Below are 27,371 nucleotides of genomic sequence, written 5' to 3'. Positions count from 1 at the left end.
TCTCGAGGGTGCAGAGAACGATTTTATGATAATTTTTCAAATCGAAGATGGCCGCCGCTCAAAAGCATGATAACTACATTATGGGTATCGTATCCGAGGTTCTCGAGGGTGCTGAGAACGATTTTGTGATCATTTTTCAAATCCAAGATGGCCGCCGCACAAAATTATGATTTAATCAATATGGATATCGTATCCGAGGTTCTCGAGGGTGCAGAGAACGATTTTGGTGATCATTTTTCAAATCCAAGATGGCCGCCGCACAAAATTATGATTTTAGCAATATGGATATCCTGTTTGAGGTTCTCGAGGTTGCAGAGAACAATTTTGTGATAATTTTTGAAATCCAAGAGGGGTGCCGCAAACAATTATGTTTTCATCAATATGGATATCGTGTCCGAGATTCTTGAGAGTGCAGAAAACAAATTTGGGATCAATTTTAAATCCGAGATGGCCGCCGTTTAAAATTATGATTACTTCATTATGGTTATCGTATCAGAGGTTCTCGAGGATGTAGAAAACGATTTTGTGATCATTTTTGAAATCCAAGATGGCCGCCGCTCAAAATTATGATAACTCCATTATGGGTGTCGTATCCGAGGTTCTCGAGGGTGCAGAGAACGATTTTATGATCATTTTACAAATCGAAGATGGCCGCCGCTCAAAAGCATGATAACTACATTATGGGTATCGTATCCGAGATTCTCGAGAATGCTGAGAACGATTTTGTGATCATTTTTCAAATCCAAGATGGCCGCCGCACATAATTATGGTTTCATCAATATGGATATCGTACCCGAGGTTCCCGAGGGTGCAGAGAACGATTTTGGTGATCATTTTTCAAATCCAAGATGGCCGCCGCTTAAAAGTATGATAACTAGAATATGGGTATCGTATCCGAGGTTCTCGAGAGCGCATAGAACGATTTTGTGATCATTTTTGAAATCCAAGATAGCCGTCGCTCAAAATAATGAAAACTACATTATGGGTATCGTATCCGAGGTTCTCGAGAGTGCAGAGAATGATTTTGTGATCATTTATCAAATCCAAAATGTTCGCCGCTCAAAAGTAAGATAACTACATTATGAGTATCGTATCCGAGGTTCTCGAGGGTGCTGAGAACGATTTAGTGATCATTTTTCAAATCCAAAATGTTCGCCGCTCAAAAGTAAGATAACTACATTATGAGTATCGTATCCGAGGTTCTCGAGGGTGCTGAGAACGATTTAGTGATCATTTTTCTAATCCAAGATGGCCGCCGCACAAAAGTATGATAACTACATTATGGGTATCGTATCCGAGGTTCACGAGGGTGCAGAGAACAATTCTGTGATCATTTTTGAAATCCAAGATGGCCGCCGCTCAAAATTATGATAACTCCATTATGGGTTTCGTATCCGAGGTTCTCGAGGGTGCAGAGAACGATTTTATGATAATTTTTCAAATCGAAGATGGCCGCCGCTCAAAAGCATGATAACTACATTATGGGTATCGTATCCGAGGTTCTCGAGGGTGCTGAGAACGATTTTGTGATCATTTTTCAAATCCAAGATGGCCGCCGCACAAAATTATGATTTAATCAATATGGATATCGTATCCGAGGTTCTCGAGGGTGCAGAGAACGATTTTGGTGATCATTTTTCAAATCCAAGATGGCCGCCGCACAAAATTATGATTTTAGCAATATGGATATCCTGTTTGAGGTTCTCGAGGTTGCAGAGAACAATTTTGTGATAATTTTTGAAATCCAAGAGGGGTGCCGCAAACAATTATGTTTTCATCAATATGGATATCGTGTCCGAGATTCTTGAGAGTGCAGAAAACAAATTTGGGATCAATTTTAAATCCGAGATGGCCGCCGTTTAAAATTATGATTACTTCATTATGGTTATCGTATCAGAGGTTCTCGAGGATGTAGAAAACGATTTTGTGATCATTTTTGAAATCCAAGATGGCCGCCGCTCAAAATTATGATAACTCCATTATGGGTGTCGTATCCGAGGTTCTCGAGGGTGCAGAGAACGATTTTATGATCATTTTACAAATCGAAGATGGCCGCCGCTCAAAAGCATGATAACTACATTATGGGTATCGTATCCGAGATTCTCGAGAATGCTGAGAACGATTTTGTGATCATTTTTCAAATCCAAGATGGCCGCCGCACATAATTATGGTTTCATCAATATGGATATCGTACCCGAGGTTCCCGAGGGTGCAGAGAACGATTTTGGTGATCATTTTTCAAATCCAAGATGGCCGCCGCTTAAAAGTATGATAACTAGAATATGGGTATCGTATCCGAGGTTCTCGAGAGCGCATAGAACGATTTTGTGATCATTTTTGGAATCCAAGATAGCCGTCGCTCAAAATAATGAAAACTACATTATGGGTATCGTATCCGAGGTTCTCGAGAGTGCAGAGAATGATTTTGTGATCATTTTTCAAATCCAAAATGTTCGCCGCTCAAAAGTAAGATAACTACATTATGAGTATCGTATCCGAGGTTCTCGAGGGTGCTGAGAACGATTTAGTGATCATTTTTCAAATCCAAAATGTTCGCCGCTCAAAAGTAAGATAACTACATTATGAGTATCGTATCCGAGGTTCTCGAGGGTGCTGAGAACGATTTAGTGATCATTTTTCTAATCCAAGATGGCCGCCGCACAAAATTATGTTTTCAGCAATATGGGTATCGTATCCGAAGTTCTCGAGGGTGCTGAGAACGATTTAGTGATGATTTTTCAAATCCAAGATGGCCACCGCACAAAATTATGACTTCAGCAATATGGATATCAAACCCGAGGTTCTCGAGGATGCAGAGAACGATTTGGTGATCATTTTTCAAATCCAAGATGGCCGCCGCACAAAATTATGATTTTAGCAATATGGATATCGTGTCCGAGTTTCTCAAGGTTGCAGAGAACAATTCTGTGATCATTTTTCAAATCCATGAGGGCTGCCGAAAACAATTATGTTTTTCAGCAATATGGATATCGTGGCCGAGGTTCTCGAGGTTGCAGAAAACAATTTTGGGATCATTTTTAAATCCGAGATGGCCGCCCCTCAAAAGTATGATAACTAGATTATGGGTATCGTATCCGACGTTCTGGGTGCAGTGAACGATTTTGTGATCATTTTTCAAATCCAAGATGGCCGCCGCTTAAAAGTATGATAACTACATTATGGGTATCGTTTCCGAGGTTCACGAGGGTGCTGAGAACGATATTGTAATTAATTTTCAAATCCAAGAGGGCCGCCGTGCAAGAATATGATCACAAAAATATGGGTATCGTATCCGAGGTTCTCGACAGTGCAGAGAACGATTTTGTGATCATTTTTCAAATCCAATATGGCCGCCGCTTAAAAGTATGATAACTACATTATGGGTATCGTGTCCGAGGTTCTCGAGGTTGCTGAGAACGATATTGTAATCATTTTTCAAATCCAAGAGGGCCGCCGTGCAAGATTATGATCACAAAAATATGGGTATCGTATCCGAGGTTCTCGAGAGTGCAGAGACCGATTTTGTGATCATTATTCAAATCCAAGATGGCCACCGCTCAAAAGTATGATAACTACATTATGGGTATCGTATCCGAGGTTCTCGAGGGTGCAGAGAACAATTTTGTGATCATTTTTAAATCCGAGATGGCCGCCGCTCAAAATTATGATAACTACATAATGGGTATCTTATCCGTGGTTCTCGAAGGTGCAGAGAACGATTTTGTTATCATTTTTAAATCCAAGATGGCCGCCGCTCAAAATTATGATAACTACACTATAGGTATCGTATCCGAGGTTCTCGAGGGTGCTGAGAACGATTTTGTGGTCATTTTTCTAATTCAAGATGGCCGCTGCACAAAATTATGATTTCAGCAATATGGATATCGTGTCCGAGATTTTCGAGGGTGCAGAGAACGATTTAGTGATCATTTTTCAAATCCAAGATGGCCGCCGCACAAAATTTGTTATTTTAGCAATATGGATATCGTGTCCGAGGTTCTCGAGGGTGCGGAAAAAAAATTTTGGGATCATTTTCAAATCCGAGAAAGCCGCTGTGCAATATTATGATCATAAAAATATGGGTATCGTATCCGAGGTACTCGAGCTGCACAGAACGATTTTGTGATCATTTTTGAAATCCAAGATGGCCGCCGCTCAAAAGTATGATAACTACATTATGGGTATCGTATCCGAGGTTCACGAGGGTGCAGAGAACAATTCTGTGATCATTTTTGAAATCCAAGATGGCCGCCGCTTAAAATTATGATAACTCCATTATGGGTTTCGTATCCGAGGTTCTCGAGGGTGCAGAGAACGATTTTATGATAATTTTTCAAATCGAAGATGGCCGCCGCTCAAAAGCATGATAACTACATTATAGGTATCGTATCCGAGGTTCTCGAGGGTGCTGAGAACGATTTTGTGATCATTTTTCAAATCCAAGATGGCCGCCGCACAAAATTATGATTTAATCAATATGGATATCGTATCCGAGGTTCTCGAGGGTGCAGAGAACGATTTTGGTGATCATTTTTCAAATCCAAGATGGCCGCCGCACAAAATTATGATTTTAGCAATATGGATATCGTGTTTGAGGTTCTCGAGGTTGCAGAGAACAATTTTGTGATAATTTTTGAAATCCAAGAGGGGTGGCGCAAACAATTATGTTTTCATCAATATGGATATCGTGTCCGAGATTCTTGAGGGTGCTGAAAACAAATTTGGGATCAATTTTAAATCCGAGATGGCCGCCGCTCAAAATTATGATAACTACATTATGGGTATAGTATCCCGTATTCTCGAGGGTGCTGAGAACGATTTTGTGATCATTTTTCAAATCCAAGTTGGCCGCCGCACAAAATTATGTTTTCAGCAATATGGGTATCGTATCCGAGGTTCTCGAGGGTCCTGAGAACGATTTTATGATAATTTTTCAAATCGAAGATGGCCGCCGCTCAAAAGCATGATAACTACATTATAGGTATCGTATCCGAGGTTCTCGAGGGTGCTGAGAACGATTTTGTGATCATTTTTCAAATCCAAGATGGCCGCCGCACAAAATTATGACTTCAGCAATATGGATATCGTACTGAGATTCTCGAGGATGCAGAGATTGATTTGTTGATCATTTTTCAAGTCCAAGATGGCCGCCGTACAAAATTATGAATTTAGCAATATGGATATCGTGTCCGAGTTTCTCGAGGTTGCAGAGAACAATTCTGTGATCATTTTTTAACTCCATGAGGGCTGCCGCAAACAATTATGTTTTTCAGCAATATGGATATCGTGGCCGAGGTTCTCGAGGTTGCAGAAAACAATTTTGAGATCATTTTTAAATCCGAGATGGCCGCCCCTCAAAAGTATGATAACTAGATTATGGGTATCGTATCCGACGTTCTCGAGGGTGCAGTGAACGATTTTGTGATCATTTTTCAAATCCAAGATGGCCGCCGCTTAAAAGTATGATAACGACTGTATGGGTATCGTGTCCGAGGTTCTCGAGGGTGCTGAGAACGATATTGTAATTATTTTTCAAATCCAAGAGGGCCGCCGTGCAAGATTATGATCACAAAAATATGGGTATCGTATCCGATGTTCTCGAGAGTGCAGAGAACGATTTTGTGATCAATTTTCAAATCCAAGATGGCCGCCGCTTAAAAGTATGATAACGACAGTATGGGTATCGTATCCGAGGTTCTCGAGGGTGCTGAGAACGATATTGTAATTATTTTTCAAATCCAAGAGGGCTGCCGTGCAAGATTATGATCACAAAAATATCGCTATCGTATCCGAGGTTCTCGAGAGTGCAGAGAACGATTTTGTGATCATTTTTCAAATCCAATATGGCCGCATCTTAAAAGTATGGTAACTACATTATGGGTATCGTGTCCGAGGTTCTCGAGGTTGCTGAGACCGATATTGTAATCATTTTTCAAATCCAAGAGGGCCGCCGTGCAAGATTATGATCACAAAAATATGGATATCGTATCCGAGGTTCTCGAGAGTGCAGAGAACGATTTTGTGATCATTTTTCAAATCCAAGATGGCCACCGCTCAAAAGTATGATAACTACATTATGGGTATCGTATCCGAGGTTCTCGAGGGTGCAGAGATCAATTTTGTGATCATTTCTAAATCCGAGATGGCCGCCGCTCAAAATTATGATAACTACGTAATGGGTATCGTATCAGAGGTTCTCGAGGGTGTAGAGAACGATGTTTTGATCATTTTTCAAATCCAAGATGGCCGCCGCTCAAAAGTATGATAACTACATTATGGGTATTGTATCCGAGGTTCTCGAGGGTGCAGAGAACAATTCTGTGATCATTTTTGAAATCCAAGAGGGCTGCTGCGAACAATATTCTTTTTCAGCAATATGGTTATCGTATCCTAGGTTCTCGAGAGTGCACAGAACGATATTGTGATCATTTTTGAAATCCAAGATGGCCGCCGCTCAAAATTATGTTTTCGGCAATATGGGTATCGTATCCGTGGTTCTCGAGGGTGCAGAGAACGATTTTGTTATCATTTTTAAATCCAAGATGGCCGGCGCTCAAAATTATGATAACTACACTATAGGTATCGTATCCGAGGTTCTCGAGGGTGCTGAGAACGATTTTGTGATCATTGTTCTAATTCAAGATGGCCGCTGCACAAAATTATGATTTCAGCAATATGGATATCGTGTCCGAGATTCTCGAGGTTGCAGAGAACGATTTGGTGATCATTTTTCAAATCCAAGATGGCCGCCGCACAAAATTATTATTTTAGCAATATGGATATCGTGTCCGAGGTTCTCGAATTTGCAGAGAACAATTCTGTTATCGTTTTTGAAATCGAAGATGGCACCCGTACAAAAATATGATTTTAGCAATATGGATATCGTTTTCGAGGTTCTCGAGGGTGCGGAAAAAAATTTTGGGATCATTTTCAAATCCGGGATAGCCGCTGTGCAATATTATGATCATAAAAATATGGGTATCGTATCCGAGGTACTCGAGCTGCACAGAACGATTTTGTGATCATTTTTGAAATCCAAGATGGCCGCCGCTCAAAAGTATGATAACTACATTATGGGTATCGTATCCGAGGTTCACGAGGGTGCAGAGAACAATTCTGTTATCATTTTTGAAATCCAAGATGGCCGCCGCTCAAAATTATGATAACTCCATTATGGGTTTCGTATCCGAGGTTCTCGAGGGTGCAGAGAACGATTTTGTGATCATTTTTCAAATCCAAGATGGCCGCCGCACAAAATTATGATTTAATAAATATGGATATCGTATCCGAGGCTCTCGAGGGTGCAGAGAACGATATTGGTGATCATTTTTCAAATCCAAGATGGCCGCCGCTCAAAATTATGATAACTCCATTATGGGTTTCGTATCCGAGGTTCTCGAGGGTGCAGAGAACGATTTTGTGATCATTTTTCAAATCCAAGATGGCCGCCGCACAAAATTATGATTTAATAAATATGGATATCGTATCCGAGGCTCTCGAGGGTGCAGAGAACGATATTGGTGATCATTTTTCAAATCCAAGATGGCCGCCGCACAAAATTATGATTTTAGCAATATGGATATCGTGTCCGAGATTCTCGAGGGTGCAGAGAACGATTTGGTGATCATTTTTCAAATCCAAGATGCCCGTCGTTCAAAATTATTATTTTAGCAATATGGATATCGTGTCCGAGGTTCTCGAAGGTGCAGAGAACAATTCTGTTATCGTTTTTGAAATCGAAGATGGCACCCGCACAAAAATATGATTTTAGCAATATGGATATCGTTTCCGAGGTTCTCGAGGGTGCGGAAAAAAATTTTGGGATCATTTTCAAATCCGAGATAGCCGCTGTGCAATATTATGATCATAAAAATATGGGTATCGTATCCGAGGTACTCGAGCTGCACAGAACGATTTTGTGATCATTTTTGAAATCCACGATGGCCGCCGCTCAAAAGTATGATAACTACATTATGGGTATCGTATCCGAGGTTCACGAGGGTGCAGAGAACAATTCTGTGATCATTTTTCAAATCGAAGATGGCCGCCGCTCAAAAGCATGATAACTACATTATGGGTATCGTATCCGAGGTTCTCGAGGGTGCAGAGAACGATTTTGTGATCATTTTTCAAATCCAAGATGGCCGCCGCACAAAATTATGATTTTAGCAATATGGATATCGTGTCCGAGTTTCTCGAGGGTGCAGAGAACGATTTGGTGATCATTTTTCAAATCCAAGATGCCCGTCGTTCAAAATTATTATTTTAGAATATGGATATCGTGTCCGAGGTTCTCGAAGGTGCAGAGAACAATTCTGTTATCGTTTTTGAAATCGAAGATGGCACCCGCACAAAAATATGATTTTAGCAATATGGATATCGTTTCCGAGGTTCTCGAGGGTGCGGAAAAAAATTTTGGGATCATTTTCAAATCCGAGATAGCCGCTGTGCAATATTATGATCATAAAAATATGGGTATCGTATCCGAGGTACTCGAGCTGCACAGAACGATTTTGTGATCATTTTTGAAATCCACGATGGCCGCCGCTCAAAAGTATGATAACTACATTATGGGTATCGTATCCGAGGTTCACGAGGGTGCAGAGAACAATTCTGTGATCATTTTTCAAATCGAAGATGGCCGCCGCTCAAAAGCATGATAACTACATTATGGGTATCGTATCCGAGGTTCTCGAGGGTGCTGAGAACGATTTTGTGATCATTTTTCAAATCCAAGATGGCCGCCGCACAAAATTCTGATTTAATCAATATGGATATCGTATCCGAGGCTCTCGAGGGTGCAGAGAACGATTTTGGTGATCATTTTTCAAATCCAAGATGGCCGCCGCACAAAATTATGATTTTAGCAACATGGATATCGTGTCCGAGTTTCTCGAGGTTGCAGAGAACTATTCTGTGATCATTTTTTAACTCCATGAGGGCTGCCGCAAACAATTATGTTTTTCAGCAATATGGATATCGTGGCCGAGGTTCTCGAGGTTGCAGAAAACGATTTTGTGATCATTTTTCAAATCCAAGATGGCCGCCGCTTAAAAGTATGATAACTAGAATATGGGTATCGTATCCTAGGTTCTCGAGAGCGCATAGAACGATTTTGTGATCATTTTTGGAATCCAAGATAGCCGTCGCTCAAAATAATGAAAACTACATTATGGGTATCGTATCCGAGGCTCTCGAGGGTGCAGAGAACGATTTTGGTGATCATTTTTCAAATCCAAGATGGCCGCCGCACAAAATTATGATTTCAGCAACATGGATATCTTGTCCGAGGTTCTCGAGGGTGCAGAGAACGATTTGGTGATCATTTTTCGAATCCAAGATGGCTGCCGCATAGAATTATGATTTCAGCAATATGGATATCTTATCCGAGGCTCTCGAGGGTGCAGAGAACGATTTTGGTGATCATTTTTCAAATCCAATATGGCCGCCGCACAAAATTATGATTTTAGCAACATGGATATCGTGTCCGAGTTTCTCGAGGTTGCAGAGAACTATTCTGTGATCATTTTTTAACTCCATGAGGGCTGCCGCAAACAATTATGTTTTTCAGCAATATGGATATCGTGGCCGAGGTTCTCGAGATTGCAGAAAACGATTTTGTGATCATTTTTCAAATCCAAGATGGCCGCCGCTTAAAAGTATGATAACTAGAATATGGGTATCGTATCCTAGGTTCTCGAGAGCGCATAGAACGATTTTGTGATCATTTTTGGAATCCAAGATAGCCGTCGCTCAAAATAATGAAAACTACATTATGGGTATCGTATCCGAGGTTCTCGAGGGTGCAGAGAACAATTTTGTGATCATTTTTAAATCCGAGATGGCCGCCGCTCAAAATTATGATAACTACATAATGGGTATCTTATCCGTGGTTCTCGAAGGTGAAGAGAACGATTTTGTTATCATTTTTAAATCCAATATGGCCGCCGCTCAAAATTATGATAACTACACTATAGGTATCGTATCCGAGGTTCTCGAGGGTGCTGAGAACGATTTTGTGATCATTTTTCTAATTCAAGATGGCCGCTGCACAAAATTATGATTTCAGCAATATGGATATCGTGTCCGAGATTTTCGAGGGTGCAGAGAACGATTTAGTGATCATCTTTCAAATCCAAGATGGCCGCCGCACAAAATTTGTTATTTTAGCAATATGGATATCGTGTCCGAGGTTCTCGAGGGTGCGGAAAAAAATTTTGGGATCATTTTCAAATCCGAGATAGCCGCTGTGCAATATTATGATCATAAAAATATGGGTATCGTATCCGAGGTACTCGAGCTGCACAGAACGATTTTGTGATCATTTTTGAAATCCAAGATGGCCGCCGCTCAAAAGTATGATAACTACATTATGGGTATCGTATCCGAGGTTCACGAGGGTGCAGAGAACAATTCTGTGATCATTTTTGAAATCCAAGATGGCCGCCGCTTAAAATTATGATAACTCCATTATGGGTTTCGTATCCGAGGTTCTCGAGGGTGCAGAGAACGATTTTATGATAATTTTTCAAATCGAAGATGGCCGCCGCTCAAAAGCATGATAACTACATTATGGGTATCGTATCCGAGGTTCTCGAGGGTGCTGAGAACGATTTTGTGATCATTTTTCAAATCCAAGATGGCCGCCGCACAAAATTATGATTTAATCAATATGGATATCGTATCCGAGGTTCTCGAGGGTGCAGAGAACGATTTTGGTGATCATTTTTCAAATCCAAGATGGCCGCCGCACAAAATTATGATTTTAGCAATATGGATATCGTGTTTGAGGTTCTCGAGGTTGCAGAGAACAATTTTGTGATAATATTTGAAATCCAAGAGGGGTGCCGCAAACAATTATGTTTTCATCAATATGGATATCGTGTCCGAGATTCTTGAGGGTGCTGAAAACAAATTTGGGATCAATTTTAAATCCGAGATGGCCGCCGCTTAAAAGTATGATAACGACTGTATGGGTATCGTGTCCGAGGTTCTCGAGGGTGCTGAGAACGATTTTGTGATCATTTTTCAAATCCAAGATGGCCGCCGCACAAAATTATGTTTTCAGCAATATGGGTATCGTATCCGAGGTTCTCGAGGGTCCTGAGAACGATTTTGTGATGATTTTTCAAATCCAAGATGGCCGCCGCACAAAATTATGACTTCAGCAATATGGATATCGTACCCGAGGTTCTCGAGGATGCAGAGATTGATTTGTTGATCATTTTTCAAATCCAAGATGGCCGCCGTACAAAATTATGAATTTAGCAATATGGATATCGTGTCCGAGTTTCTCGAGGTTGCAGAGAACAATTCTGTGATCATTTTTTAACTCCATGAGGGCTGCCGCAAACAATTATGTTTTTCAGCAATATGGATATCGTGGCCGAGGTTCTCGAGGTTGCAGAAAACAATTTTGAGATCATTTTTAAATCCGAGATGGCCGCGCCTCAAAAGTATGATAACTAGATTATGGGTATCGTATCCGACGTTCTCGAGGGTGCAGTGAACGATTTTGTGATCATTTTTCAAATCCAAGATGGCCGCCGCTTAAAAGTATGATAACGACTGTATGGGTATCGTGTCCGAGGTTCTCGAGGGTGCTGAGAACGATATTGTAATTATTTTTCAAATCCAAGAGGGCCGCCGTGCAAGATTATGATCACAAAAATATGGGTATCGTATCCGATGTTCTCGAGAGTGCAGAGAACGATTTTGTGATCAATTTTCAAATCCAAGATGGCCGCCGCTTAAAAGTATGATAACGACAGTATGGGTACCGTATCCGAGGTTCTCGAGGGTGCTGAGAACGATATTGTAATTATTTTTCAAATCCAAGAGGGCTGCCGTGCAAGATTATGATCACAAAAATATCATTATCGTATCCGAGGTTCTCGAGAGTGCAGAGAACGATTTTGTGATCATTTTTCAAATCCAATATGGCCGCATCTTAAAAGTATGGTAACTACATTATGGGTATCGTGTCCGAGGTTCTCGAGGTTGCTGAGACCGAGTTTGTAATCATTTTTCAAATCCAAGAGGGCCGCCGTGCAAGATTATGATCACAAAAATATGGATATCGTATCCGAGGTTCTCGAGAGTGCAGAGAACGATTTTGTGATCATTATTCAAATCCAAGATGGCCACCGCTCAAAAGTATGATAACTACATTATGGGTATCGTATCCGAGGTTCTCGAGGGTGCAGAGATCAATTTTGTGATCATTTCTATATCCGAGATGGCCGCCGCTCAAAATTATGATAACTACGTAATGGGTATCGTATCAGAGGTTCTCGAGGGTGTAGAGAACGATGTTTTGATCATTTTTCAAATCCAAGATGGCCGCCGCTCAAAAGTATGATAACTACATTATGGGTATTGTATCCGAGGTTCTCGAGGGTGCAGAGAACAATTCTGTGATCATTTTTGAAATCCAAGAGGGCTGCTGCGAACAATATTCTTTTTCAGCAATATGGTTATCGTATCCTAGGTTCTCGAGAGTGCACAGAACGATATTGTGATCATTTTTGAAATCCAAGATGGCCGCCGCTCAAAATTATGTTTTCGGCAATATGGGTATCGTATCCGTGGTTCTCGAGGGTGCAGAGAACGATTTTGTTATCATTTTAAAATCCAAGATGGCCGGCGCTCAAAATTATGATAACTACACTATCGGTATCGTATCCGAGGTTCTCGAGGGTGCTGAGAACGATTTTGTGATCATTGTTCTAATTCAAGATGGCCGCTGCACAAAATTATGATTTCAGCAATATGGATATCGTGTCCGAGATTCTTGAGGGTGTAGAGAACGATTTGGTGATCATTTTTCAAATCCAAGATGCCCGTCGTTCAATATTATTATTTTAGCAATATGGATATCGTGTCCGAGGTTCTCGAAGGTGCAGAGAACAATTCTGTTATCGTTTTTGAAATCGAAGATGGCACCCGCACAAAAATATGATTTTAGCAATATGGATATCGTTTCCGAGGTTCTCGAGGGTGCGGTAAAAAATTTTGGGATCATTTTCAAATCCGAGATAGCCGCTGTGCAATATTATGATCATAAAAATATGGGTATCGTATCCGAGGTACTCGAGCTGCACAGAACGATTTTGTGATCATTTTTGAAATCCACGATGGCCGCCGCTCAAAAGTATGATAACTACATTATGGGTATCGTATCCGAGGTTCACGAGGGTGCAGAGAACAATTCTGTGATCATTTTTCAAATCGAAGATGGCCGCCGCTCAAAAGCATGATAACTACATTATGGGTATCGTATCCGAGGTTCTCGAGGGTGCTGAGAACGATTTTGTGATCATTTTTCAAATCCAAGATGGCCGCCGCACAAAATTCTGATTTAATCAATATGGATATCGTATCCGAGGCTCTCGAGGGTGCAGAGAACGATTTTGGTGATCATTTTTGAAATCCACGATGGCCGCCGCTCAAAAGTATGATAACTACATTATGGGTATCGTATCCGAGGTTCACGAGGGTGCAGAGAACAATTCTGTGATCATTTTTGAAATCCAAGATGGCCGCCGCTCAAAATTATGATAACTCCATTATGGGTTTCGTATCCGAGGTTCTCGAGGGTGCAGAGAACGATTTTGTGATCATTTTTCAAATCCAAGATGGCCGCCGCACAAAATTATGATTTAATAAATATGGATATAGTATCCGAGGCTCTCGAGGGTGCAGAGAACGATTTTGGTGATCATTTTTCAAATCCAAGATGGCCGCCGCACAAAATTATGATTTTAGCAATATGGATATCGTGTCCGAGATTCTCGAGGGTGCAGAGAACGATTTGGTGATCATTTTTCAAATCCAAGATGCCCGTCGTTCAAAATTATTATTTAAGCAATATGGATATCGTGTCCGAGGTTCTCGAAGGTGCAGAGAACAATTCTGTTATCGTTTTTGAAATCGAAGATGGCACCCGCACAAAAATATGATTTTAGCAATATGGATATCGTTTCCGAGGTTCTCGAGGGTGCGGAAAAAAATTTTGGGATCATTTTCAAATCCGAGATAGCCGCTGTGCAATATTATGATCATAAAAATATGGGTATCGTATCCGAGGTACTCGAGCTGCACAGAACGATTTTGTGATCATTTTTGAAATCCACGATGGCCGCCGCTCAAAAGTATGATAACTACATTATGGGTATCGTATCCGAGGTTCTCGAGGGTGCAGAGAACAATTCTGTGATCATTTTTCAAATCGAAGATGGCCGCCGCTCAAAAGCATGATAACTACATTATGGGTATCGTATCCGAGGTTCTCGAGGGTGCTGAGAATGATTTTGTGATCATTTTTCAAATCCAAGATGGCCGCCGCACAAAATTATGATTTAATCAATATGGATATCGTATCCGAGGTTCTCGAGGGTGCAGAGAATGATTTTGGGGATCATTTTTCAAATCCAAGATGGCCGCCGCACAAAATTATGATTTTAGCAATATGGATATCGTGTTTGAGGTTCTCGAGGTTGCAGAGAACAATTTTGTGATAATTTTTGAAATCCAAGAGGGGTGCCGCAAACAATTATGTTTTCATCAATATGGATATCGTGTCCGAGATTCTTGAGGGTGCTGAAAACAAATTTGGGATCAATTTTAAATCCGAGATGGCCGCCGCTCAAAATTATGATAACTACATTATGGGTATCGTATCCGTATTCTCGAGGGTGCTGAGAACGATTTTGTGATCATTTTTCAAATCCAAGTTGGCCGCCGCACAAAATTATGTTTTCAGCAATATGGGTATCGTATCCGAGGTTCTCGAGGGTCCTGAGAACGCTTTTGTGATGATTTTTCAAATCCAAGATGGCCGCCGCACAAAATTATGACTTCAGCAATATGGATATCGTACCCGAGGTTCTCGAGGATGCAGAGATTGATTTGTTGATCATTTTTCAAATCCAAGATGGCCGCCGTACAAAATTATGAATTTAGCAATATGGATATCGTGTCCGAGTTTCTCGAGGTTGCAGAGAACAATTCTGTGATCATTTTTTAACTCCATGAGGGCTGCCGCAAACAATTATGTTTTTCAGCAATATGGATATCGTGGCCGAGGTTCTCGAGGTTGCAGAAAACAATTTTGAGATCATTTTTAAATCCGAGATGGCCGCCCCTCAAAAGTATGATAACTAGATTATGGGTATCGTATCCGACGTTCTCGAGGGTGCAGTGAACGATTTTGTGATCATTTTTCAAATCCAAGATGGCCGCCGCTTAAAAGTATGATAACGACTGTATGGGTATCGTGTCCGAGGTTCTCGAGGGTGCTGAGAACGATATTGTAATTATTTTTCAAATCCAAGAGGGCCGCCGTGCAAGATTATGATCACAAAAATATGGGTATCGTATCCGATGTTCTCGAGAGTGCAGAGAACGATTTTGTGATCAATTTTCAAATCCAAGATGGCCGCCGCTTAAAAGTATGATAACGACAGTATGGGTACCGTATCCGAGGTTCTCGAGGGTGCTGAGAACGATATTGTAATTATTTTTCAAATCCAAGAGGGCTGCCGTGCAAGATTATGATCACAAAAATATCATTATCGTATCCGAGGTTCTCGAGAGTGCAGAGAACGATTTTGTGATCATTTTTCAAATCCAATATGGCCGCATCTTAAAAGTATGGTAACTACATTATGGGTATCGTGTCCGAGGTTCTCGAGGTTGCTGAGACCGAGTTTGTAATCATTTTTCAAATCCAAGAGGGCCGCCGTGCAAGATTATGATCACAAAAATATGGATATCGTATCCGAGGTTCTCGAGAGTGCAGAGAACGATTTTGTGATCATTATTCAAATCCAAGATGGCCACCGCTCAAAAGTATGATAACTACATTATGGGTATCGTATCCGAGGTTCTCGAGGGTGCAGAGATCAATTTTGTGATCATTTCTAAATCCGGGATGGCCGCCGCTCAAAATTATGATAACTACGTAATGGGTATCGTATCAGAGGTTCTCGAGGGTGTAGAGAACGATGTTTTGATCATTTTTCAAATCCAAGATGGCCGCCGCTCAAAAGTATGATAACTACATTATGGGTATTGTATCCGAGGTTCTCGAGGGTGCAGAGAACAATTCTGTGATCATTTTTGAAATCCAAGAGGGCTGCTGCGAACAATATTCTTTTTCAGCAATATGGTTATCGTATCCTAGGTTCTCGAGAGTGCACAGAACGATATTGTGATCATTTTTGAAATCCAAGATGGCCGCCGCTCAAAATTATGTTTTCGGCAATATGGGTATCGTATCCGTGGTTCTCGAGGGTGCAGAGAACGATTTTGTTATCATTTTTAAATCCAAGATGGCCGGCGCTCAAAATTATGATAACAACACTATCGGTATCGTATCCGAGGTTCTCGAGGGTGCTGAGAACGATTTTGTCATCATTGTTCTAATTCAAGATGGCCGCTGCACAAAATTATGATTTCAGCAATATGGATATCGTGTCCGAGATTCTCGAGGGTGCAGAGAACGATTTGGTGATCATTTTTCAAATCCAAGATGCCCGTCGTTCAAAATTATTATTTTAGCAATATGGATATCGTGTCCGAGGTTCTCGAAGGTGCAGAGAACAATTCTGTTATCGTTTTTGAAATCGAAGATGGCACCCGCACAAAAATATGATTTTAGCAATATGGATATCGTTTCCGAGGTTCTCGAGGGTGCGGAAAAAAAATTTGGGATCATTTTCAAATCCGAGATAGCCGCTGTGCAATATTATGATCATAAAAATATGGGTATCGTATCCGAGGTACTCGAGCTGCACAGAACGATTTTGTGATCATTTTTGAAATCCACGATGGCCGCCGCTCAAAAGTATGATAACTACATTATGGGTATCGTATCCGAGGTTCACGAGGGTGCAGAGAACAATTCTGTGATCATTTTTCAAATCGAAGATGGCCGCCGCTCAAAAGCATGATAACTACATTATGGGTATCGTATCCGAGGTTCTCGAGGGTGCTGAGAACGATTTTGTGATCATTTTTCAAATCCAAGATGGCCGCCGCACAAAATTCTGATTTAATCAATATGGATATCGTATCCGAGGCTCTCGAGGGTGCAGAGAACGATTTTGGTGATCATTTTTGAAATCCACGATGGCCGCCGCTCAAAAGTATGATAACTACATTATGGGTATCGTATCCGAGGTTCACGAGGGTGCAGAGAACAATTCTGTGATCATTTTTGAAATCCAAGATGGCCGCCGCTCAAAATTATGATAACTCCATTATGGGTTTCGTATCCGAGGTTCTCGAGGGTGCAGAGAACGATTTTGTGATCATTTTTCAAATCCAAGATGGCCGCCGCACAAAATTATGATTTAATAAATATGGATATCGTATCCGAGGCTCTCGAGGGTGCAGAGAACGATTTTGGTGATCATTTTTCAAATCCAAGATGGCCGCCGCACAAAATTATGATTTTAGCAATATGGATATCGTGTCCGAGATTCTCGAGGGTGCAGAGAACGATTTGGTGATCATTTTTCAAATCCAAGATGCCCGTCGTTCAAAATTATTATTTTAGCAATATGGATATCGTGTCCGAGGTACTCGAAGGTGCAGAGAACAATTCTGTTATCGTTTTTGAAATCGAAGATGGCACCCGCACAAAAATATGATTTTAGCAATATGGATATCGTTTCTGAGGTTCTCGAGAGTGCGGAAAAAAATTTTGGGATCATTTTCAAATCCGAGATAGCCGCTGTGCAATATTATGATCATAAAAATATGGGTATCGTATCCGAGGTACTCGAGCTGCACAGAACGATTTTGTGATCATTTTTGAAATCCACGATGGCCGCCGCTCAAAAGTATGATAACTACATTATGGGTATCGTATCCGAGGTTCACGAGGGTGCAGAGTTCAATTCTGTGATCATTTTTCAAATCGAAGATGGCCGCCGCTCAAAAGCATGATAACTACATTATGGGTATCGTATCCGAGGTTCTCGAGGGTGCTGAGAACGATTTTGTGATCATTTTTCAAATCCAAGATGGCCGCCGCACAAAATTCTGATTTAATCAATATGGATATCGTATCCGAGGCTCTCGAGGGTGCAGAGAACGATTTTGGTGATCATTTTTCAAATCCAAGATGGCCGCCGTACAAAATTATGATTTTAGCAACATGGATATCGTGTCCGAGTTTCTCGAGGTTGCAGAGAACTATTCTGTGATCATTTTTTAACTCCATGAGGGCTGCCGCAAACAATTATGTTTTTCAGCAATATGGATATCGTGGCCGAGGTTCTCGAGGTTGCAGAAAACGATTTTGTGATCATTTTTCAAATCCAAGATGGCCGCCGCTTAAAAGTATGATAACTAGAATATGGGTATCGTATCCTAGGTTCTCGAGAGCGCATAGAACGATTTTGTGATCATTTTTGGAATCCAAGATAGCCGTCGCTCAAAATAATGAAAACTACATTATGGGTATCGTATCAGAGGTTATCGAGGGTGCTGAGAATGATTTCGTGATCATTTTTCAAATCCAAGATGGCCGCCGCACAAAATTATGATTTCAGCAACATGGATATCTTGTCCGAGGTTCTCGAGGGTGCAGAGAACGATTTGGTGATTATTTTTCGAATCCAAGATGGCCGCCGCATAGAATTATGATTTCAGCAATATGGATATCGTATCAGAGGTTCTCGAGGATGCAGAAAACGATTTTGTGATCATTTTTCAAATCCAAGATGGCCGCCGCTCAAAAGTATGATAACTACATTATGGGTATCGTATCCGAGGTTCTCGAGGGTGCTGAGAACGATTTTGTGATCATTTTTCAAATCCAAGAGGGCCGCCGTGCAAGATTATGATCACAAAAATATGGGTATCGTATCCGAGGTTCTCGAGAGTGCAGAGACCGATTTTGTGATTATTATTTAAATCCAAGATGGCCACCGCTCAAAAGTATGATAACTACATTATGGGTATCGTATCCGAGGTTCTCGAGGGTGCAGAGAACAATTTTGTGATCATTTTTAAATCCGAGATGGCCGCCGCTCAAAATTATGATGACTACACAATGGGTATCGTATCCGTGGTTCTCGAGGGTGCAGAGAACGATTTTGTTATCATTTTTAAATCCAAGATGGCCGCCGCTCAAAATTATGATAACTACACTATGGGTATCGTATCCGAGGTTCTCGAGGGTGCTGAGAACGATTTTGTGATCATTTTCTAATTCAAGATGGCCGCTGCACAAAATTATGATTTCAGCAATATGGATATCGTGTCCGAGATTTTCGAGGGTGCAGAGAACGATTTGGTGATCATTTTTCAAATCCAAGATGGCCGCCGCACAAAATTATTATTTTAGCAATATGGATATCGTGTCCGAGGTTCTCGAGGGTGCGGAAAACAATTTTGGGATCAATTTTAAATCCGAGATGGCCGCCGTTTAAAATTATGATAACTACATTATGGGTATTGTATCCGAGGTTCTCGAGGGTGCAGAGAACAATTCTGTGATCATTTTTGAAATCCAAGAGGGCTGCTGCAAACAATATTGTTTTCAGCAATATGGTTATCGTATCCTAGGTTCTCGAGAGTGCACAGAACGATTCTGTGATCATTTTTTAACTCCATGAGGGCTGCCGCAAACAATTATGTTTTTCAGCAATATGGATATCGTGGCCGAGGTTCTCGAGGTTGCAGAAAACGATTTTGTGATCATTTTTCAAATCCAAGATGGCCGCCGCTTAAAAGTATGATAACTAGAATATGGGTATCGTATCCTAGGTTCTCGAGAGCGCATAGAACGATTTTGTGATCATTTTTGGAATCCAAGATAGCCGTCGCTCAAAATAATGAAAACTACATTATGGGTATCGTATCAGAGGTTATCGAGGGTGCTGAGAATGATTTCGTGATCATTTTTCAAATCCAAGATGGCCGCCGCACAAAATTATGATTTCAGCAATATGGATATCGTACCCGAGGTTCCCGAGGGTGCAGAGAACAATTCTGTGATAATTTTTTAAATCCAAGTAGGGTGCCGCAAACAATTATGTTTTCAGCAATATGGATATCGTGGCCGAGGTTCTCGATGGTGCAGAAAACAATTTTAGGATCATTTTTAAATCCGAGATGGCCGCCGCTCAAAATTATGATAGCTACATTATGGGTATCGTATTCGAGGTTCACGAGGGTGCAGAGAACAATTCTGTGATCATTTTTGAAATCCAAGAGGGCTGCCGCAAACAATATTGTTTTCAGCAATATGGTTATCGTATCCGAGTTTCTCGAGAGTGCACAGAACGATTTTGTGATCATTTTTGAAATCCAAGATGGCCGCCACTCAAAATTATGATAACTCCATTATGGGTGTCGTATCCGAGATTCTCGAGGATGCAGAAAACGATTTTGTGATTATTTTTCAAATCCAAGATGGCCGCCGCTTAAAAGTATGATAACTACATTATGGGTATCGTATCCGAGGTTCTCGAGGGTGCTGAGAACGATATTGTAATCATTTTTCAAATCCAAGAGGGCCGCCGTGCAAGAATATGATCACAAAAATATGAGTATCGTATCCGAGGTTCTCGAGGGTGCTGAGAACGATTTAGTGATCATTTTTCTAATCCAAGATGGCCGGCGCACAAAATTATGTTTTCTGCAATATGGGTATCGTATCCGAGGATCTTGAGGGTGCTGAGAACGATTGTGTGATGATTTTTCAAATCCAAGATGGCCACCGCACAAAATTATGACTTTAGCAATATGGATATCAAATCCGAGGTTCTCGAGGATGCAGAGAACGATTTGGTGTCCATTTTTCAAATGCAAGATGGCCACCGCACAAAATTATGATTTTAGCAATATGGATATCGTGTCCGAGTTTCTCGAGGTTGCAGAGAACAATTCTGTGATCATTTTTCAAATCCATGAGGGCTGCCGAAAACAATTATGTTTTTCAGCAATATGGATATCGTGGCCGAGGTTCTCGAGGTTGCAGAAAACAATTTTGGGATCATTTTTAAATCCGAGATGGCCGCCCCTAAAAAGTATGATAACTAGATTATGGGTATCGTATCCGACGTTCTGGGTGCAGTGAAGGATTTTGTGATCATTTTTCAAATCCAAGAGGGCCGCCGTGCAAGATTATGATCACAAAAATATGGGTATCGTATCCGAGGTTCTCGAGGGTGCTGAGAACGATATTGTAATTATTTTTCAAATCCAAGAGGGCCGCCGTGCAAGATTATGATCACAAAAATAGGGGTATCGTATCCGAGGTTCTCGAGAGTGCAGAGAACGATTTTGTGATCATTTTTCAAATCCAAGAGGGCCGCCGTGCAAGATTATGATCACAAAAATATGGGTATCGTATCCGAGGTTCTCGAGAGTGCAGAGACCGATTTTGTGATCATTATTCAAATCCAAGATGGCCACCGCTCAAAAGTATGATAACTACATTATGGGTATCGTATCCGAGGTTCTCGAGGGTGCAGAGAACAATTTTGTGATCATTTTTTAATCCGAGATGGCCGCCGCTCAAAATTATGATAACTACATAATGGGTATCGTATCCGTGGTTCTCGAGGGTGCAGAGAACGATTTTGTTATCATTTTTAAATCCAAGATGGCCGCCGCTCAAAATTATGATAACTACACTATGGGTATCGTATCCGAGGTTCTCGAGGGTGCTGAGAACGATTTTGTGATCATTTTTCTAATTCAAGATGGCCGCTGCACAAAATTCGATTTCAGCAATATGGATATCGTGTGCGAAAAAATATTTTGGGATCATTTTCAAATCCGAGATAGCCGCTATGCAATATTATGATCATAAAAATATGGGTATCGTATCCGAGGTACTCGAGCTGCACAGAACGATTTTGTGATCATTTTTGAAATCCAAGATGGCCGCCGCTCAAAAGTATGATAACTACATTATGGGTATCGTATCCGAGGTTCACGAGGGTACAGAGAACAATTCTGTGATCATTTTTGAAATCCAAGATGGCCGCCGCTCAAAATTATGATAACTCCATTATGGGTTTCGTATCCGAGGTTCTCGAGGGTGCAGAGAACGATTTTTTGATCATTTTTCAAATCCAAGATGGCCGCCGCACAAAATTATGATTTAATCAATATGGATATCGTATCCGAGGCTCTCGAGGGTGCAGAGAACGATTTTGGTGATCATTTTTCAAATCCAAGATGGCCGCCGCACAAAATTATGATTTTAGCAATATGGATATCGTGTCCGAGATTCTCGAGGGTGCAGAGAACGATTTGGTGATCATTTTTCAAATCCAAGATGGCCGCCGCACAAAATTATTATTTTAGCAATATGGATATCGTGTCCGAGGTTCTCGAAGGTGCAGAGAACAATTCTGTTATCGTTTTTGAAATCGAAGATGGCACCCGCACAAAAATATGATTTTAGCAATATGGATATCGTTTCCGAGGTTCTCGAGGGTGCGGAAAAAAATTTTGGGATCATTTTTAAATCCGAGATAGCCGCTGTGCAATATTATGATCATAAAAATATGGGTATCGTATCCGAGGTACTCGAGCTGCACAGAACGATTTTGTGATCATTTTTGAAATCCAAGATGGCCGCCGCTCAAAAGTATGATAACTACATTATGGGTATCGTATCCGAGGTTCACGAGGGTGCAGAGAACAATTCTGTGATCATTTTTCAAATCGAAGATGGCCGCCGCTCAAAAGCATGATAACTACATTATGGGTTTCGTATCCGAGGTTCTCATGGGTGCTGAGAACGATATTGTAATTATTTTTCAAATCCACGGGGGCCGCCGTGCAAGATTATGATCACAAAATATGGGTATCGTATCCGAGGTTCTCGAGAGTGCAGAGAACGATTTTGTGATCATTTTTCAAATCCAAGATGGCCGCCGCTTAAAAGTATGATAATTAGAATATGGGTATCGTATCCTAGGTTCTCGAGAGCGCATAGAACGATTTTGTGATCATTTTTCAAATCCAAGATGGCCGCCGCTTAAAAGTATGATAACTACAATATGGGTATCGTATCCTAGGTTCTCGAGATTGCATAGAACGATTTTGTGATCATTTTTGGAATCCAAGATAGCCGTCGCTCAAAATAATGAAAACTACATTATGGGTATCGTATCAGAGGTTATCGAGGGTGCTGAGAACGATTTCGTGATCATTTTTCAAATCCAAGATGGCCGCCGCACAAAATTATGATTTCAGCAACATGGATATCTTGTCCGAGGTTCTCGAGGGTGCAGAGAACGGTTTGGTGATCATTTTTCAAATCCAAGATGGCCGCCGCATAGAATTATGATTTCAGCAATATGGATATCGTACCCGAGGTTCCCGAGGGTGCAGAGAACAATTCTGTGATAATTTTTTAAATCCAAGAGGGGTGCCGCAAACAATTATGTTTTCAGCAATATGGATATCGTGGCCGAGGTTCTCGATGGTGCAGAAAACAATTTTGGGATCATTTTTAAATCCGAGATGGCCGCCGCTCAAAATTATGATAGCTACATTATGGGTATCGTATCCGAGGTTCACGAGGGTGCAGAGAACAATTCTGTGATCATTTTTGAAATCCAAGAGGGCTGCCGCAATCAATATTGTTTTCAGCAATATGGTTATCGTATCCGAGGTTCTCGAGAGTGCACAGAACGATTTTGTGATCATTTTTGAAATCCAAGATGGCCGCCACTCAAAATTATGATAACTCCATTATGGGTGTCGTACCCGAGGTTCTCGAGGGTGCAGAGAACGATTTTATGACCATTTTTCAAATCGAAGATGGCCGCCGCTCAAAAGCATTATAACTACATTATGGGTATCGTATCCGAGATTCTCGAGGGTGCAGAGAACGATTTTGTGATAATTTTTCAAATCCAAGATGGCCGCCGCTTAAAAGTATGATAACTACATTATGGGTATCGTATCGAGGTTCTCGAGGGTGCTGAGAACGATTTTGTAATCATTTTTCAAATCCAAGAGGGCCGCCGTGCAAGAATATGATCACAAAAATATGGGTATCGTATCCGAGGTTCTCGAGAGTGCAGAGAATGATTTTGTGATCATTTTTCAAATCCAAAATGTTCGCCGCTCATAAAGTAAGATAACTACATTATGAGTATCGTATCCGAGGTTCTCGAGGGTGCTGAGAAAGATTTAGTGATCATTTTTCTAATCCAAGATGGCCGGCGCACAAAATTATGTTTTCTGCAATATGGGTATCGTATCCGAGGTTCTCGAGGGTGCTGAGAACGATTGTGTGATGATTTTTCAAATCCAAGATGGTCACCGCACAAAACTATGACTTAAGCAATATGGATATCAAACCCGAAGTTCTCGAGGATGCAGAGAACGATTTGGTGATCATTTTTCAAATCCAAGATGGCCACCGCACAAAATAATGATTTTAGCAATATGGATATCGTGTCCGAGTTTCTCGAGGTTGCAGAGAACAATTCTGTGATCATTTTTCAAATCCATGAGGGCTGCCGAAAACAATTATGTTTTTCAGCAATATGGATATCGTATCAGAGGATCTCGAGGATGCAGAAAACGACTTTGTGATCATTTTTCAAATCCAAGATGGCCGCCGCTTAAAAGTATGATAACTACATTATGGGTATCGTATCCGAGGTTCTCGAGGGTGCTGAGAACGATATTGTAATCATTTTTCAAATCCAAGAGGGCCGCCGTGCAAGAATATGATCACAAAAATATGGGTATCGTATCCGAGGTTCTCGAGAGTGCAGAGAATGATTTTGAGATCATTTTTCAAATCCAAAATGTTCGTCGCTCAAAAGTAAGATAACTACATTTTGAGTATCGTATCCGAGGTTCTCGAGGGTGCTGAGAACGATTTAGTGATCATTTTTCTAATCCAAGATGGCTGGCGCACAAAATTATGTTTTCTGCAATATGGGTATCGTATCCGAGGTTCTCGAGGGTGCTGAGAACGATTGTGTGATGATTTTTCAAATCCAAGATGGCCACCGCACAAAATTATGACTTCAGCAATATGGATATCAAACCCGAGGTTCTCGAGGATACAGAGAACGATTTGGTGATCATTTTTCAAATCCAAGATGGCCGCCGCACAAAATTATGATTTTAGCAATATGGATATCGTGTCCGAGTTTCTCGAGGTTGCAGAGAACAATTCTGTGATCATTTTTCAAATCCATGAGGGCTGCCGAAATTAATTATGTTTTTCAGCAATATGGATATCGTGGCCGAGGTTCTCGAGGTTGCAGAAAACAATTTTGGGATCATTTTTAAATCCGAGATGGCCGCCCCTCAAAAGTATGATAACTAGATTATGGGTATCGTATCCGACGTTCTGGGTGCAGTGAACGATTTTGTGATCATTCTTCAAATCCAAGATGGCCGCCGCTTAAAAGTATGATAACGACAGTATGGGTATCGTATCCAAGGTTCTCGAGGGTGCTGAGAACGATATTGTAATTATTTTTCAAATCCAAGAGGGTCGCCGTGCAAGATTATGATCACAAAAATATGGGTATCGTATCCGAGGTTCTCGAGAGTGCAGAGAACGATTTTGTGATCATTTTTCAAATCCAATATGGCCGTCGCTTAAAAGTATGATAACTACATTATGGGTATCGTGTCCGAGGTTCTCGAGGTTGCTGAGAACGATATTGTAATCATTTTTCAAATCCAAGAGGGCCGCCGTGCAAGATTATGATCACAAAAATATGGGTATCGTATCCGAGGTTCTCGAGAGTGCAGAGACCGATTTTGTGATCATTATTCAAATCCAATATGGCCACCGCTCAAAAGTATGATAACTACATTATGGGTATCGTATCCGAGGTTCTCGAGGGTGCAGAGAACAATTTTGTGATCATTTTTAAATCCGAGATGGCTGCCGCTCAAAATTATGATAACTACATAATGGGTATCGTATCCGTGGTTCTCGAGGGTGCAGAGAATGAATTTGTTATCATTTTTAAATCCAAGATGGCCGCCGCTCAAAATTATGATAACTACACTATGGGTATCGTATCCGAGGTTCTCGAGGGTGCTGAGAACGATTTTGTGATCATTTTTCTAATTCAAGATGGCCGCTGCACAAAATTATGATTTCAGCAATATGGATATCGTGTCCGAGATTTTCGAGGGTGCAGAGAACGATTTGGTGATCATTTTTCAAATCCATGATGGCTGCCGCACAAAATTATTATTTTAGCAATATGGATATCGTTTCCGAGGTTCTCGAGGGTGCGGAAAAAAATTTTGGGATCATTTTCAAATCCGAGATAGCCGCTGTGCAATATTATGATCATAAAAATATGGGTATAGTATCCGAGGTACTCGAGCTGCACAGAACGATTTTGTGATCATTTTTGAAATCCAAGATGGCCGCCGCTCAAAAATATGATAACTACATTATGGGTATCGTATCCAAGGTTCACGAGGGTGCAGAGAACAATTCTGTGATCATTTTTGAAACCCAAGATGGCCGCCGCTCAAAATTATGATAACTACATTATGGGTTTCGTATCCGTATTCTCGAGGGTGCTGAGAACGATATTGTAATTATTTTTCAAATCCAAGAGGGCCGCCGTGCAAGATTATGATCACAAAAATATGGGTATCGTATCCGAGGTTCTCGAGAGTGCAGAGAACGATTTTGTGATCATTTTTCAAATCCAATATGGCCGCCGCTCAAAAGTATGACTTCAGCAATATTGATATCGTGGCCGAGGTTCTCGAGGTTGCAGAAAACGATTTTGTGATCATTTTTCAAATCCAAGATGGCCGCCGCTTGAAAGTATGATAATTAGAATATTGGTATCGTATCCTAGGTTCTCGAGAGCGCATAGAACGATTTTGTGATCATTTTTCAAATCCAAGATGGCCGCCGCTTAAAAGTATGATTACTACAATATGGGTATCGTATCCTAGGTTCTCGAGATTGCATAGAACGATTTTGTGATCATTTTTGGAATCCAAGATAGCCGTCGCTCAAAATAATGAAAACTACATTATGGGTATCGTATCAGAGGTTATCGAGGGTGCTGAGAACGATTTCGTGATTATTTTTCAAATCCAAGATGGCCGCCGCACAAAATTATGATTTCAGCAACATGGATATCTTGTCCGAGGTTCTCGAGGGTGCAGAGAACGATTTGGTGATCATTTTTCAAATCCAAGATGGCCGCCGCATAGAATTATGATTTCAGCAATATGGATATCGTACCCGAGGTTCCCGAGGGTGCAGAGAACAATTCTGTGATAATTTTTTAAATCCAAGAGGGGTGCCGCAAACAATTATGTTTTCAGCAATATGGATATCGTGGCCGAGGTTCTCGATGGTGCAGAAAACAATT

This window comes from Leptidea sinapis, chromosome 26 (genome assembly GCF_905404315.1).
Source record: "Leptidea sinapis chromosome 26, ilLepSina1.1, whole genome shotgun sequence".
Lineage (NCBI taxonomy): Eukaryota > Metazoa > Arthropoda > Insecta > Lepidoptera > Pieridae > Leptidea > Leptidea sinapis.
This window is presented reverse-complemented; position numbering follows the sequence as displayed.